Raw genomic sequence first — 17,946 nt, 5'->3', positions numbered from 1 at the left:
GAATTTTAATTTATTGTGCATTTCTTCTAATTTCTAATGTTTCTTTAATTTATATTTTTTTTCAAGGCGGAAGAAAATGATGGCGAGCCGGTTGATGATCTCGCCCTAATGAGGAGGGCGTATACCAACAAGAAGACCGGCCAGATTGATGACGGTCTTGTGAGGGACTTGGTCAACCTGGTCCAAACTCAGGTGGTAGACGAAGTGTCTCAGCTTCAAACCAAGGATGACGCTTCGACGGCTTCGACGGCTTCGACCAACTTGTCCCGGTTTCGAATCAACGAAATCGTTGAATCCGTAAGTTCTTTTTTTTTTAAAGTTCAATTCATTTATTTCTTGGTTTAAATTTGTAAATTTGGCTATTTTCTATTCAGTCGGTTCCAAAGAAGAAGGGACGTTTGGTCGGTTTGGGTCGTCGCACCCGGTCGGTTCCTCCTTCTTCTGCACCACCGCCTTTTGTTGATCCAGAAGTACTTACGGCTCAGTTGAAGGACAAAGATGATCGTATATCTTTGTTGGAGACCCAGATGGCGGCTCAACAGGCGGGCTATGAGGCACAGAGGAGGCTGAACCAGCAAATGATGGAGATGATGCAGAGGATGTACCCGAACGAGGTGTTCCCGGACGTGCCAGACCCGTAGTTTTTTTTTTCCAAAAACTCGGAATTTTTTATTTTTATTTGTGAAACTTTGAATATTAATTAATATGATTTCAATTTTAATTTTAATTTCATATTTTCGAATTTAAATTTCAGAAATTTTATTTTTAAAAAAATATTAATATTTTTTACATTACGACGAAATTAATTATATTTTTTACTCGATCGATCGATGCGTTTTTGGACATAAATCCATCGATCGATCTGTTTACAAAAAAACGTTCGGAATATACCGAGGGACACGTTCCTCGGAATAACTGTTCCCTCGGTATATACCGAGGGACATTTCCCTCGGAATATTCCGAGGAACCGGTTCCTCGGAATATACCGAGGGACATGTTCCTCGGAATATTCTGAGGAATATGTCCGTCGGTATATTCCTATCGATCGATGTATATATGTCCAAAAATGCATCAATCGATGAACGTCCGAGGAAATATCCCGACGAAGTTCTCCCTCGGTATATTCCGAGGACATTTCCGACAAACTAGTGATCCTCGGAATTTCTTCGGAAGTTTGTTTCCTCGGAATTCCGTCGGAAAATTCCGAGGGATTTCCGAGGAAAGAAGAAATTCTGAGGAATTATTTCCGACGACTTGTTTTGTCGGTATGTCGTCGGAATAACGATATTCCGACGAAATTCCGACGATTTTTTCCCTCAGAATCCTTGCTGTTTTCTTGTAGTGAGCTACTCTCACGGTTATCAAACAAACGTCTCACTATTCAGTTTTGGTTGAGAAGTAACTCCTATCATAGTTATCAATTTCATTTCAGCAATTAAGTGAAATACTTAATGCATTCTTTTCTATGTCCATGTAATCAATTTATGAGTTCCGAAGAAGACATCTATGTCGATGTAATCAAGTTAACTTTATTTCTCAGAATTATTTATAATTACTTAATGTTATGAGTTTGAAATCCATGAGTGAACGAGTGAATGATCATCTACTTATCAGATTAATGCTAAGAACACACAAATATCAACGTCTGTATCAATAAGAACTCATCATTTTAAATTCACCAAGAAATCACCAATCCTTTAAAATCACCACAAACTACGAGTTAAAATCACCTAGTTACAAAACATATATCATTCAATCAGATAAGACCAAGCATACAATCAATTGGCCACATGACAGGCAAGGAACCAAACGAAGATACAGTCGAGTTAGATCAACAAATAAAAACTCTAATATCTCAGACCGACGGACATGCAATGAGGCAAACCCAGATACAGACAAGATAAATCGACAAATTAAAGCTCTAAAATCTCAAAACGACAGACATGCAAAGAGCGAAACCCAGTTGCAGACGAGCTAGATCGACATATAAATACTCTAAACCTCAAAACGACGGACAGAAGATTGAGCGATACCTGGTTTTAGTTTCCAATCGGCGGAGAAATCTGTGGAGTGAGGGAGAACAGATCGGTGCGGAGTGAGCGATCGGCGGAGATCTCGGTCTGGGTGAAATTGGCGGAGAGATAGGCGGAGAGAAACGCGGAGAGATAGGTGGAGAGATCGTCTTTTGGTTCGGCGGAGCCTAGAGGCGTTGAACCGTCGAGAGAGAGAAGAGAGAAGAGAGAAGAAAGAATGATGTCGAGACGGTAAACTCGACGGTCTCTTCCTATTTCCTCTTTTTCCTACACGATGACACGTGCCCTTAACATACGTTGCCTTAAACCTCTTAGTTAACATACGTTTGCTTCCATTTAATTTAGTTTCGATTTAATTTTGATGATTAATTTGTTTAGGATGCGGCTTAGGACCACGATAATGATGCTCTAAGAGACAGAGAGGCAGAGAGGACGCGTAGAGACGGAGTTTGTTACAGAGGGGATATAAATAGAGACCAAGATGGTGACGTAACTCGAAAGCTATTACCGAACCGGCCGAATAAAAAGGAAGAGACAAAACTAGTTGCGGTTTTGTCTTTTCTCAAACCGGTTGCTGACGCGTATGCTTAGCTTGTTAGTTGACTCTTGTCTTGCACGTATTTAGGATATGCATGCACCTTCTGTTAGTCACAAAATATTTTGAATAACCTAAGCAATTTAATTTAGACAATATTTCTGATCATGTATGGTAGGTTATATTGAGTTAGTGGAATTTACGGTGATAAATTTTCTTCTATGCTTATTATTGTTGAGAAAAAGTTTACACAGCCAGATTTTTTATTTTATTTATAGTCAACGAGTGAATACCATTGATATGGTTATATTTTAGATGATTGCATTGTATAGCTGTGTGAATTATACGTAGATGTGCGTTTGTATAAATGGTCTTTCTTCTTATCCATACACTCTGTAAAATTGACCTTAAAAAGTCTATTAAATTCTCAACTTGCCCCAACTAGAGAAGATACGCAGCATAAAGATTCAAAATAAAATCTGTAACATTCACTCTATGTAATAAATATTTATTTTTATACTATCGTTCAACAAAAAAGCCATATTTAGAAAGGACAGAATCTTTGAATTCACCTCACCCTTTAGCATCAATCAAAGTGACACATAAATTATTAATTAAAAACATTAAATTAAATAAAAATAGTTATAAAAAATAAAAACGCTAATTTTAACGACGCTAATGCTTCCACCTAAATCCTAAACCCTAAATCTTAAATTCTAAACTTTATACCCTAAATTCGAAACCCAAATCCAAACCCCTAAACCAAAACCCTATACCCTAAACCCAAATCCAAACCCCTAAACCCAAATTATATACCTTAAACCCAAAAATAAGACTATAAACCTAAACTCTATACCTTAAACCCAATATCTAGACCCTAAACCCAAATCGTAAACCTTAAACCCAAATTATATACCCTAAACCCAAAACTTTAACCATAAATCCAAACGGTAAATCCTAAATCCAAACCGTAAATCCTAAACTCAAAGCCTATACCCTAAACCCAAATCTTAGACCCAAAACCCAAACCGTAAATTCTAAACTCAAAACCTATACCCTAAACCCAAATCTTAGACCCAAAACCCAAACGGTAAACCTTAAGCCCTAACCCAAAACTTAGATGCTATAGGGTTTGGGTTAAGGTTTACGGTTTGGGTTTAGGGTGTAAGACTTGGGTTTAGAGTATAGGGTTTAAGTTTATAGTATATTTTTTAGGTTTAAGGTATATAATTTGGGTTTAGGGTCTAGGATTAGGGTTTAGGGTATAGGGTTTGGGTTTAGGGGTTTGGATTTGGGTTTAGAATTTAGGGTATAGGGTTTAGAATTTAAGATTTAGGGTTTAGGGTTTCGCTAGCGGCGTTAGCGTCGTTAAAATTAAAATTTTTATTTTTTTTAGATATTTTTTATTTAATTTAATATTTTTTAATTAATAATCTATGTGTTATTTTGATTGGTCTTAAGGGTGAAGTAAATTTAAAGTTCCACCCTAGGGGTAAACCTAAGTTTTGTTCAGAATTAGAAACACATATACAACACATTAGACTGACCGATTGTACGGGCATTCGTGTGTAAGGAAATTATTTCTGAAATAGAGAAGGAAGTTTGAATTCAATATTTAGTGAATTGATTAACGACTAATCAAATTAATTCGCGGTTTAGATAACAGATTCTATTTACGGATGGATTGAAGAGAAGTAAGCAAAGGTGGCTCTTAGCCGTAACACGTGACTAAAATTTTATAAGCAGATAAGGAGACCAACATAATAAATAAATAAGCGTGGGGAATAAGGAAACCACGGCAACCTTTTATTTTCTTTGATTTTATGTGAAAGACCAGAGCAATTTGTAGTATTTGACTCTCACCAATACCATGTGTTAATTTGATAAAATAAAGAAAACAAGTTGATATCCCAAAAGTGGTAAAAAAAAAAACAAAAATGATCAATTTACGTATTGACAAATGCTACTATTCTGCAAGCCGTGTGTTTCAAGTGACTTTCGTAATGATAATTGATAAATAAATGTTCTATAACTATATGCTTAAAAACCATATTTAGAAGAAAAAAAAAACTATTTGCTTAAAAACCATTTTGTAATCGTAATATTCGATACGCTTTCCGCAAACTCCCGTGATTTATGAGATTTAAATATCTTTTTATAGATAAAGAAGGTTTTTTTCTCTCCAAACGTGTCCACATAGGATGACACGTCACTAATTCGAGCGACGTCGAACCGACACGTGTCATCATAATCGATCATTCGCATTTCATTAAATCCTCTAGCAATTCGTTTGGGCTTTTCTAATAATTGGGCTTCATGTTAGTTCGTTTAAGGCTTTTGTTATATCTAGGCTTTTATCATCTCCACCAAGATGCAGCACTGCGTTACCATTTTGTGTTAAACCCGCGTTCTTCTTTTTCTCCTCTCCAGACTCCATTGCGATTACTTTCATCTTCTTCCTTAGAGTACGAAAGCATACCAGTTACCGAATAATCCTCTTAAAACCCTCCATTAATCTATCACACACGATCTATATTCAATGCAAGTTCTGACTCTGCAAGGCGGTGAAAGTTCACTTATAAAAAGGTAAGATTTCATATTTTGAGAATCATCCTCTCATTCTTATAAACTAAGCGGTATACTAATTCTATGAGCTATGGCTAACGTTTCAGTCTTCCTTTCAGATTTGCAGACGGGCCGTTCCTCCTCCACTTTTCAAGTCCGGTTGATCTATTTCTGGGAGGCCAGGAATGTCCACCGTGGTGGAGAGCTCATGGGAGTGGATATGCTACTACTGGATTCTCATGTATCTTATTTAAATCTGCCTTTTGTTCATAAACAGAATTATGAAAAGGTCAGCCTTCACCCTTGAACATCATCCTCCCAATTCGTAGTAGCACCAAAAATCTTAATTAGTCTGAAGCTGTTCTGAAACTGGTCTCAAAACTGATAGTAATCTGTCTTTGTCTGTCTATCTACTATCGTTTGTTGCCGTCAATGTCTCATCTCATATAAGAGGCACCCATCTGGACCTTGGTGTTATTACAAAGATGAACTTTTTGATATTTTTGTGGAATTGTTTAGACATAATCATCGATGCACCTGATCATACCTTGGTATTTCTGTATCCAAGACACTTGAATCCACTCTGGTTAATGTTTCATATGAATCTTTGTGTCTGCTCATTAATTTAATTCGAGTTTTTTTTTCTGAAGCCAGCTTCCCGGTGTGTCAACCTGCATTGTTATGAACCTTTAAGCAAAATGACCATATACCTCTAACTATCCGATCTCCCTTGAAGCGTAGAATCTCTTTAAAGAAAATTGAGACTTTGTGAAGGGTTGTATATGATTTCCCAACCTTTGTATTGTTTTAGGTGTCAGTAGTTTAAGTTGTGTTCTGAAGTAGTTGTGTTTCTTCTTAGCTGGATCGTGTACCGATGATATGACATGTTTGATATTCTTTTATTATGCATTTTGTTTTTTTGGGTTTTATCTCAGCAACCATGAAAGGTTGCTTAATTTTTTTTTCTTTTTCTTTGGTCTGAATGATTTTTTTTTTTAAAATACACCAATCACGAGCCGCCACTTGTTGGTGGGTCCCGCGAATATTATAAGCAACAAAGAAAACTCAGTGCTTATTTTGCATGCGGAATGGACGATGCTTGTGTTTTTGGTAGGGTCCCAGGCCATAAGCAACTCTTTTGATAGAGCGATAAAGATGCTCGTAGACTCTTTAATTTTTTGGTAAACTGGTTTGCTACATTCATTCTTGGATAGTTAGTTCTCTTCCACTATAAATTTAACACCTGTGTATAGACTATAATATAAAGATGTATCATAATGTTAGAATATTACGAAGAAGCTCAGCTTTTGTGTATAATTTATAGCGTTGATTCTAAGGTTGCATATAAGATTCCATTATAATAAGATTATGTAACGATGTTTACCTAAGCTGAATAAAAATTCTTAAAGCCCGTTCATGCTGATTCTCATGCACTTGATATATAATTTCGGCACTTGAGTTTGATTAATCCGGCGACCGTCTTGCCTTCGACGCATACGCAAAACTTACAAATGTGAGTGCCGCAACTGTAATCAACTCATGGTTCGTATTCCCTGCTACAACTGGTCGTCCATTGTTAACCCCCACAATGTTCCTTAATGTAGTTGACAAGCATATTGTTTTAGTGCAGGGGCCTGGTGTGGGAGACCTTGATAAGAACGACATACACAAATTCCTTAAAGACGTTGTCGGCCAAACATGCACTCAAGAAGACACGCAAGGCTAGCTGCTCAATTTGTCAAAATAATGACCTTATTAAATTCTTTGTCCTTGCTTTATCTATCATGTTTTCCAACTTTCAAGCAATTAAATAGTTCTTGCGGTAACTACACCCACATGTTGAATAACTTACCGCAAAGTTTATATAATGTTACAAAAGTAGATCGTTTGTTGGTTAAGGCAAACAAATTTTAATAATCCTATCAACTCCTTTCGGCAACTCGATCAGCTAACATTACACCGGTTCATGACACATCTCTGCTCGGTTAATGACACATCTCTGCTCTATGGTTCTGAAAGCTACAGTCTCATGCGTTATTAACTAGGTAGAATCACCCACTCAGATAGGAAAACATTTTAAAATGTCAACTTTCTAACTACAAACGAATGGGCTCGAAAATTAATGATAAAAAGTTTGTTTGGTTCATTAACATGTACCAATCGTCACCCCCGGTGCTCTTTTCACTGACCAGCCACAAATCCTCTGTGGAGGAGATGATCTGGTATCAAGATTGAGAAGCTCATAGACAGTAATATAAAATACTTAAGAGAACTGTTTGTTAGAGAACTTGCTGCATCTCGATATATTGAATAATTTTACCCCAGATTCATCACATTTTACATTCATAATACTTGACCATATTTCCTTCATAGCTATATGATTTTCATAACCAAAATGCAGGCGCACAGTGTGAGGTCCAAGTAACCTGTGCCCATGGTTCCATTAACTCACACAATTGTAATTTTTAACTTCAACCATTGACAAACATATACACAGGTTTCGAACAAGTTTGCTCAATAGTAATATTACAGGTCCAAAAAAAGAGATAGCATCAACCACTGTAGGTTGTCGACATGTACAGAAACAGAGTACTCCATGGACGCTAGCAATGCATGTGCGTGAAGAGGCCAGAGGTAAGCGCCTAACCCGACTTTCTTTTCTAAAACCCGTTTTTTTGGAGAAATTCTAAAACCGGTTTGGGTTTCAATTTATCATAATTCTTTTCTTTAAACCAAACCATACACTAAACCAAATCAAGCCAACGAATGACTCATATCGCGGTTGAGAGGAATAGTAGGAAGAAAATGAACGAGCATCTTCGTGTCCTCATTCCTCAAGTATCTTATGAATGGATCCTATGTTCAAAGGGCATCATAATAACGCAAATACTTCTTTTTGTGATTGTTTTCATATATTATCTTAAAACATTTTTTAATATAATATATGAAAATATTTTTTAATATTTAAAAAACCATTTTTTAATATACATGTATATAACAGGGAGATCGTGTTGACCATAGGTGGACCAATAAAGTTTAAGAGAGAGCTGGAGCAACTTCTACAATGCCTAAAGTCACAAAAGCGTACGAGCAGAGCCGTACCCGAAGATTGATGGGCCCCAAGCCAAAAATATTTGAGGCCTAAATTAATATGTTAAGATACACTAAAAAGATAACTAGGATGAAAGTTCGAACCTATAGTATGGTAAGAGCATGTAAAGACCACTAGACTATAGTAGAAAATTCGAAAGATACTGGCCCCTAAAATAACTAATATAAAAAAAAGGTCCCAAACCCATGCTTGGTTTTCTTGCATCTAGGCACGGTCCTGCGTACGCGAATATCAACACTCAACATTTAAATGAGACAGTGGGCCTAACTCAACAACTGTCTCATTTGAATGTTGAGTGTTCATAGAGAATCTTTTGAGAAACCTGTAATAGGCAAATTGGAGACATAACCACGATAATGACTTCTTCTTCACCAATACTTTAGTTGGCAACAAGCTAATTATCACTGGAAATGTCACTGAACTAGAGGGTGGAGAAGAAGGGCGGGAAGAAACAGGAGAGAACAAGTCAGTGCTTGGCTTATGTGGAGCTAGAGCTACTGTGTAACGGCCCGGTTCCTGGCCCAAAAATTTCCATCAGAGAATGGGCTTCTCTACGGCCTATTTGGCAAAGACCTAGGGTTTCCCTCACTTTGTCCCTATAAAAGGAATTGCAGCCCCTTCATTTGTCTCATCACAAATCGGAAGGGAAGCTCTGCAGAGAATTCCCAGAGGTCGAAAACCCTAGCCATCGAACTCTCTCTCTCTCCTGCACCGTCTCTCTCTTCTCTCTCTCCTCCGCACCGTCGCTCTCTCTCTCCTCGTCGGCGCCGTGTGGTGGTGGTGGTGACCAGATCTAGACCTTCTCCTATTCTCTTGTTCCAGATCCAGATCCAGATCTAGGCTAAGGTAGAGTGTCTTGAAACTATCTTGTTCCCATGTATTGTATACTCCTTTATGTTGGAGTTAGGCTTGATTAGACCATGTTTGAGAGCTAGGTTGATAGAACATGTTTATTGCTAGAATATAGATGAATGGATCATGATGCATAAGAACCCTCATACTGTTAACTGGACTTAATGACAGATTATGTTGTTGTGATGTTGATTGGTTGATGGGCGATGCTTGTATGTTTGGATGTGTAGTCCCATGTGTTATTTGTGATTAAAGCTAGGATGCTAGAAAGAAGCGAATGCTAGGATGATAGATGAGTATTGATTGTTAATGTTACTGTAAGTAGAACTTGAGTGTGTTGTGTATTGTGTGGGACACTGATAACGGGTGGCGTCTAGTGAACGAGTAGGAGTCTAAGTGTAAAGGAATGTGAATGAGAATGAGGAAGTGAAAGTGAATGAGAATGTGATCAGATAAGTGAATGACGTTAAGGATATGTACGGGATTGGGGGATCATATAGAGTCTAGAGGGCGTACGTGGGGTAGTAGCTCTACGCTAGGCACCCATAGGAGCTGTGGGAACCCACAGTAATATGGGGTAGTGGTCTAGCGAGAGCTAACCACGGAGAATGAGAAGACGAGCCAGCCGCGAGAGACGTGATATAAAAACGTGCATTTAAGTGTCATTAGTTCATGGTCGGGTATCTGGGTGTTAAAGGTGTCATAAGATTGAGTCGGTCTTGTATGTCGAGTCGGTTAAGTCTATGGTTTGATGTGTGTGGCAATGAGTGAGGTCATTGTATTGATTGAACGCTAGGTTGTTAGAAACGTCGAGAATTGTGAATGCTTGGAAATGATGATGATAGGAAATGTTAGTTGCATCAACTGATTGTAGTGGCTAGTCAGCCCTGGTTCCCGCATAGAGTAGTATAGAGTGTCATGCGGGCAGGCTGGTCTAGAGTCGTTTCACTGAGTAACTTGTTGCTCATCCCCCCCCCTTTCCATTTCCCGTGCGCAGAACTGTAAATAGAAGTATATGGATGTGGGTGGGACGGTATTTCAAAGAAGGTTATGTGTCTGTCGACTCTTGGGACCAGTAACGGGACACGTAGGGTTGTCTAAATGAGTAGACATGTGTCCATAACGCCCTTTCGATAACCCCGGTCGGACGCCGGGGGATCGGGCCGTTACAATTAGTATCAGAGCGGGTTAAGATCCCTTAGTTCTGTCCTAAGGGATCAGCATTTCCGACGTTTTAAAAAAAAAACTATTGTGGTCCTACTCCTTTTTATTTATGACATTCATTCGTTGCTTTTAAAGATCCCAAGCAAAGTTATTACGCCTTGTATGCCTTCCTTGTCTGTTGTATGAGTGTGTGAGTCCATTTCGGTAACGAACGATAAGTCCGGAAAAGGGGCCCCTTGGAATTCGGGGACGAATTCCGGTTAACAGGGGAGAATTGTAACGGCCCGGTTTCTGGCCCAAAAATTTCCATCAGAGAATGGGCTTCTCTACGGCCTATTTGGCAAAGACCTAGGGTTTCCCTTACCTTGTCCCTATAAAAGGAATTACAGCCCCTTCATTTGTCTCATCACAAATCGGAAGCGAAGCTCTGCAGAGAATTCCCGGAGGCCAAAAACCCTAGCCATCGAACTCTCTCTCTCCTCTGCGCCGTCTCTCTCTTATCTCTCTCCTCCGTACCGTCGCTCTCTCTCTCTCCTCGCCGGCGCCGTGTGGTGGTGGTGGTGACCAGATCTCGACCTTCTCCTGTTCTCTTGTTCCCTTGTTCCAGATCCAGATCCAGATATACGCTATGGTGGAGTGTCTTGAAACCATCTTATTTCCATGTATTGTATACTCCTTTATGTTGGAGTTAGGTTTGATTAGACCCTGTTTGAGAGCTAGGTTGATAGAACATGTTTATTGCTAGAATATAGATGAATGGATCATGATGCATAAGAACTCTCATACTGTTAACGAGACTTAATGAACTGATTATGTTGTTGTGATGTTGATTGGTTGATGGGCGATGCTTGTATGTTTGGATGTGTAGTCCCATGTGTTGTTTGTGATTAAAGCTAGGATGCTAGAAAGAAGCGAATGCTAGGATGATAGATGAGTATTGATTGTTAATGTTACTGTAAGTAGAACTTGAGTGTGTTGTGTATTGTTTGGGACACGGATAACAGGTGGCGTCTAGTGAACGAGTATGAGTAGGAGTCTAAGTGTAAAGGAATGTGAATGAGAATGAGGAAGTGAAAGTGAATGAGAATGTGAACGGATAAGTGAATGACGTTAAGGATATGTACGGGATTGGGGGATCATATAGAGTCTAGAGGGCGTACGTGGGGTAGTAGTTCTACGCTAGGCACCCATAGGAGCTGTGGGAACCCACAGGAATATAGGGTAGTGGTCTAGCGAGAGCTACCCACGGAGAATGAGAAGACAAGCCAACCGTGAGAGGCGGGATATAAAAACGTGCATTTAGGTGTCATTAGTTCATGGTGGGTATCTGGGTGTTAAAGGTGTCATAAGATTGAGTCGGTCTTGTATGTCGAGTCGGTTAAGTCTATGGTTTGATGTGTGTGGCAATGAGTAAGGTCATTGTATTGATTGAGCGCTAGATTGTTAGAAACGTCGAGAATTGTGAATGCTTGGAAATGATGATGATAGGAAATGTTAGTTGCATCAACTGATTGTAGTGGCTAGTCAGTCCTGGTTCCCGCATAGAGTAGTATAGAGTGTCATGCAGGCAGGCTGGTCTAGAGTCGCTTCACTGAGTAACTTGTTGCTCATCCCTCCTTTTCCATTTCCCGTGCGCAGGATTGTAAGTAGAAGTATATGGATGTGGGTGGGACGGTATTTCAAAGAAGGTTATGCGTCCGTCGACTCTTGGGACCAGTAACAGGATACGTAGGGTTGTCTAAATGAGTAGCCACATGTCCATAACGCCCTTTCGATAACCCCGGTCGGACGCCGGGGGATCAGACCGTTACATGCTGGGTTTGATGCCATGATCAAGATACTTTCAAGAAGATCAGGACAACTAATTAAGACTATTGCTGCGGATCGTCACAATGCATGATTAACTTTTAGAGCAAATTAGAGCAACCCACAGTTAACCAACAAATTATAGATTACTAGTTATAAAAAAATACAATAAGAAAATCCACATACACCTCAAACATAATCCCTACAAACCCTAATATTATTTGAGACCATAAACGTCAAAATACTATGTTTTTGCAAAAGCGAACATAAAATACAACACAATAAAAATATACAATTATATAGTTACATAAATCACATGTAAACTAATTCTCGTCCGTAGGGCAGCCCGGCCCTAATACTTTTTATAAAGAGATTTAAATATACTTCTCGTCAATGTTTTTTAAATTAAAGAACAAATTTGAATTTTATTAAGAACTTCATCATTGCATCTTAATGGAAATTATCATTTTATATTTATGCTTATAAGTACTTGCACTTGCAGACTTAACATTAGTTTACCTAAAAGCTAAAAAGCTAAAAAGCACAAAGCAGAGACACCGTACTTATTTAATTATGCCATCGAAGTGAGTAAACTCGAAAAGGTCACAGGCCATGCAAATGCACAAAGGATTCACGTGTTCACTCGTTGACCTTGTTACCAATGAGGCAATGCTACTGACTACATATAATACAGTATCACAATCCTAATTCAAACTTGGCTAAACCTAATGAAATAAAACAAGATTTTCAGTATCATACCTTTTTATCATGATAGTATTTGTAATTAGTTTCTTAATTCGTGTGAAAATTATACACTTTTGTGTATGTAGAGTGATGAATAAATATCAAGAGATGATTAGTGTAGATTTGGAGATTTAAGAGAGACTAAGAGAATAAAGAACAAGAGAGAATACTCAAAACTCCATTTGATTGATTAATGAGAGAGTTTACAACATATATAGAGTAGGGATACATAAAAACGTCCAGGTTCAGTCTAGCTAGGATAACAAGCATGTGTAGTCAAAGATGCCTTATTCAAACTAGCCAATAAGGTTCCTCACATGCTTGGATATCTTGCTTTAGCTTTCCAGCTGTGCCAGCCTGTCTAAAGCTTTCTTCCCTTGACCAGACCTTATCCAAACTCCTCCTTGCTTATCCATACTCCCCCTGGCGTGTTTCACTCTCCAAATAGCTGCAAGGTAACTTCCCAAGTCTTATAACTCAGTTACCACAGTAACAATAAAGTTACTGTGGTAAATCACCAAAGTTACTGCCTGCTCCAAATCCCTTCCTCTATCCATGTATCAACTCTTCATCTCCTCATCTCAACACTCCCCCTCAAGCTTGACCATGTGGAACAAGTCAAGCTTGGAAACCATGAAGACCTCCCTCATTAAAAACCTCACCAAAGAAAACCCATTGGGATAAAACTTTGATGAGGGAAAAAGAGTGGAGACTCCATGGTTAAGGGGCTCAGCTCCTGGGAGTAAGATCGATGAGTCCAAGCCTGGATAGTATGGACTCCATTGTCTTCAATCTCGCTGCCTTGGTAAACACATCTGCAAGCTGATCTTCACTCCTTGTATAACATGGCAGAATCACTCCTAAGATAATCATCTGCCTCACCTTATGACAATCCACCTCTATGTGCTTTGTTCTCTCATGAAACACTGAGTTGGAGGCAATGTGGATAGCTGCTTGATTATCACAATGCATAGTCATAGGAGTACTCTGCTCAATCTCTAGATGCTTCAAGATCCCCTTGATCCACACCAATTCGTTTGTCAGCTTCAACATGGCTCTATACTCAGCTTCAGCACTTGAACAAGAGATAACCTTTTGCTTCTTACTCTTCCAAGTAACCAAGTTCCCTCCAATGAATGTACAATATCCAGTAGTTGATCTCCTGTCCACTCTATCTCCTGCCCAATCAGCATCACAATACCCAACCACTTCTGTACTGCCATTGCAACCCATCCAAACTCCTTGACCAGGCGTGCCACTCAAATACCTCAGTATCCTATCAACCATCTTCCAATGATGTACCTTTGGCGCCTTCATATGCTGACTCACTTGGTTCACTGCAAAACATATATCTGGCCGTGTGATGGTCAAGTAGATCAACTTGCCAACCATCTTCCTGTATAGCTTAGGATCCTCAAACAACTGCTTCTCTTCAACCTCCCCCTCACGCAAGACCTTATACCCCTCCTCAAGAGGTGTCTTTGCTACCTTTCCTCCAAGTACATCAGTCTCCTTCAGCATATCCATTGTATACTTCCTTTGAGACATAAACAAACCCTCCTTGGATCTGCATATCTCAATCCCCAAGAAATACTTCATCTCTCCCAAGTCTTTGATGTCAAACACAGACTTGAGGAACTCTTTAGTGGCTTTAATCCCAGCCTTATCACTCCCTGTGATAATCAAATCATCCACATATACCAGTATCACAATGATCCCTGATGGAGTAACCAAAGTGAAGAGTGTATGATCCAGTTCAGACTTCCTGAATCCTCTGCCATTCAGGGTTGTACTCAGCTTCATGTACCAAGCTCTAGGAGACTGCTTTAGCCCATAGATTGCCTTCTTCAATCTCAAAACATTTCCTGGTTTTACTAGATGCTCAAGACCAGGAGGAGGAAGCATGTATACCTCATCTTCTAGCTCACCTTGTAAGAAAGCATTCTTCACATCCATCTGCCATAAATCCCACTCCAAGTTTGTTGCAATGGACAACACAATCCGAACTGTATGTAGCTTAGCTACTGGTGCAAAGGTATCAATGTAATCCTCTCCATAGGTCTGTGTAAATCCTCTTGCAACCAATCTGGTCTTCTTCCTATCAATCTGTCCATTTGCTAGATACTTGATTGTGAAGATCCATCTACTAGATACAGCCCTCTTTCCCTTAGGCAGCTCACTCTCATACCATGTATCATTTTTGATCATAGCACCTGCTTCAGCTCCCACTGATTCTTTCCATTCCTTGTCTAACATAGCTTCTTCATAAGTCCTTGGTACATAACTCTCATCCAGACTAATCATAAAGGCATGATGCTCCTCTGGAAACTCAGCAAAGGAACACACAGCTTGAGAAGGATGCTCCACAGCCTGGGCATTGTAGTACACTCTCGTGTTTACCCAGTTGGAAGGATCCGTCTTTATCCTTGTGCTCCTCCGCAGGGTCTCAACGTGTTCTTCAGCCTGAATATTATCTTGTGTTTCTTCTCCTAAGCCAGTAGGTTCTCCCTGCTCATTTCCATCTGACTGATCCTCACTCTCCTCTGTACCAGTAGACTGAACAACATTCTCTACTTCATGTGTCTCCTCATGATCATGCTGTCCTGAATCCTCTTGGTTTTGCTCCTGCTCCTCTGATTCAGATCCATTCCCCCTCTCATGATCAAGAGGGGTTGTTTCTCCAGCTTCTCCAGCTTGGTTAGAAGGTTCTCTCCTTCCTGGTTTCTGATCTTGGGATAATCCTATCCCTAGCCTCTCCAACAACACTCTCAGTGTTGTTGCCTTCTCTGTTGGAGCTCGGGACAGATCCTCTAGGTCTTCCCATTTCTTCTCCTCATAATATCCTTTAGACTCCACAAACTTCACTTCTCTGGATACCAAAACCCTCCTGGTTATTGGATCATAACATTTGTACCCTTTCTGAGTGATTGAGTACCCAATGAACATAGCTTTAGTACTCTTTGCTTCTAGCTTGTTCCTCCTCTCTCCGGGAACCATCACATAACATAAACACCCAAAGACTCTCAAATGATCAAGGTGTGGTTTAGTCTTGTTCAATACCTCAAAGGGAGACAGATTCTTTAGGATCTTGGTCGGAACTCTGTTGATGAGATAGCATGCAGTCTGAACAGCATCCCCCCAAAACCTCTTTGGAACATTTGCATGAAACATCATTGACCTTGCTACCTCCATCAAGTGCCTATTCTTTCTCTCAGCCACCCCATTCTGATGTGGTGTGTAAGGACAGCTTGTCTGCTGCACAATCCCATGCTTTGCTAGATAACTCTTGAAAGCATTGCTAGTGTATTCTTCTCCATTATCAGATCTTAGCACCTTCACAGTAGCATTGTATTGATTAGTTACATATGCTTGGAAGTTCATAAAGGCTTCTAGGACTCTATCTTTAGAGGGAATCAAAGTGACCCATGTATACTTTGATTTCTCATCAATAAAAGTTACAAAGTACTTCTGGCTATCCCTAGACTCACACGGAGATGTCCACACATCTGAGTGAACTAGATCAAAGCAATGCTCATATATAGTCTCTGATGCTGGAAAGACAGTCCTACAATGCTTTCCTAATATGCATGCTTCACACTCCAAGTGATTAAATGACATATTAGGCATGATTAACTCAATTGCACGAGCATGAGGATGTCCTAATCTAGCATGCCAAGTCATACTATCACACCTATCAGCAGCACTACTCAGGCACATAGAGTTAATGGGATTAAGAGTCTTAGCTGTTTGGAGATGATATAAGTGATGCTTGCTGTCCCCTCTGCCAATAACTCTTCCAGTCTTCAAATCTTGAAACTCAACTTCATTTGGCCTGAATACTACTTGACAATCCAGATCAATTGTAGCTTTCTTAACAGATATCAGATTTGAAGTGAACTGAGGCAGATATAAGGCGGTTGAGCTCTTCTCAAACAGCTTGAGGTTTCCCATTCCTTCTACTGGGATCTGAGCGCCATTAGCTATGGTAACACACCCTGTTGCAGCCCTGACATCACTTATCAGACTCCTATCACTGATCATATGATGTGTTGCTCCAGAATCAATTATGATAGGTTTAGAGGCTGTGTAGGAATCGCTTTGCTTCTCACTTGCAGCTAGAGCACCTTGCTTCTTTCTTGCAACCAGTTCATACACACACTTAACAAACTCATCCCATTCTTTCTTTTTGATTGGATCCTCTCCTCCTTTGGTCTCCTGCCTCCTTGTACTTACACCATCTTCTACTGATTCTCCCAAGTAAGCTGAGTATGAACACTCTCCTATAACCATCTGCTGAAGTATATCCTTGATTCTCTTCAAGATCACACTCATCCTGTCACTTAAGTGCTCAGACTCGCTACCCTTTCTCCATGCCCTTCTCTTCATTAACCACTCCTTAGAAAGTTTTCTCAACCTTCCCTTCTTACAGCTTGTACCTCCCTTCCATCTTTCTGGTTTCCTGTTCATCTCCCACACATCACAAGTGTGTTTAACAAGCTCACATACCTCTTCCATAAGGAAGCCAAAGATCACATCTTGCTTCCTCCTTTCTTGACCACATCTCGGATTTGATGTGTGTGCCTTCACCACATCTAACTCTGACCATACTTCTCTCAGCCTTCCCACAAGCTGATAACACTCATCCCTTCCTTGTCTCAAGCCGCGGATCATCCCTTTGTCCTCAACGACTCTTACAGGCTTGGACTTGCCTAAAGTTGCTTCAATCTCACTCTTTGTAGTGTCTCCTTGAACAACTTCATTTCCCAGATTCAGACCTCTTGTCTGACCTTCTTCAGTAGCCATTTCCATGAAAGGTTTCCCCTTTCCATGACTGCTCCATAACCCACAGCTTTCCAAAGCTCCCTTTATCCATCTTGAACACACTCCATCCATTTCTTCTTCACGCCCCAAAGATTTACTAAACCTGTGCTTCATCTCCTGTTGAGGTTGCTTGAATCGACCAGACAACCTCCCAAATACCCAGAAACTGAAGAACAGCTCAAGAACAGCTCAAGAACAGCTCAAGAACACCAAGAACACACAACAGATTCTCGCAAATCACCACTCCCTTCCTTGCCAACCTGGCTCTGATACCATATACACTTTTGTGTATGTAGAGTGATGAATAAATATCA

General features: G+C 39.8%; 1 long non-coding RNA gene across 2 annotated transcripts; it reads left to right on the top strand.

Annotated features, from left to right (window-relative positions):
- The first annotated feature begins 3,390 nt into the window (after positions 1-3,390).
- On the top strand, positions 3,391-7,072 carry LOC111205381. Of its 2 annotated transcripts, none has more exons than XR_002657924.2 (3): positions 3,391-5,154; positions 5,253-6,675; positions 6,764-7,072. It is a non-coding gene; the product is annotated as an uncharacterized LOC111205381 (long non-coding RNA). The 2 variants fall into 2 exon arrangements; XR_002657923.2 differs by having other exon boundaries at positions 6,759-7,072.
- The last annotated feature ends 10,874 nt before the right edge of the window (positions 7,073-17,946 follow it).

This window comes from Brassica napus, chromosome C5, assembly GCF_020379485.1.
Source record: "Brassica napus cultivar Da-Ae chromosome C5, Da-Ae, whole genome shotgun sequence".
Classification (NCBI taxonomy): domain Eukaryota; kingdom Viridiplantae; phylum Streptophyta; class Magnoliopsida; order Brassicales; family Brassicaceae; genus Brassica; species Brassica napus.
Note: the sequence above shows the minus strand (reverse complement) of the source record. Positions and strands in the feature narration are given on the sequence as shown.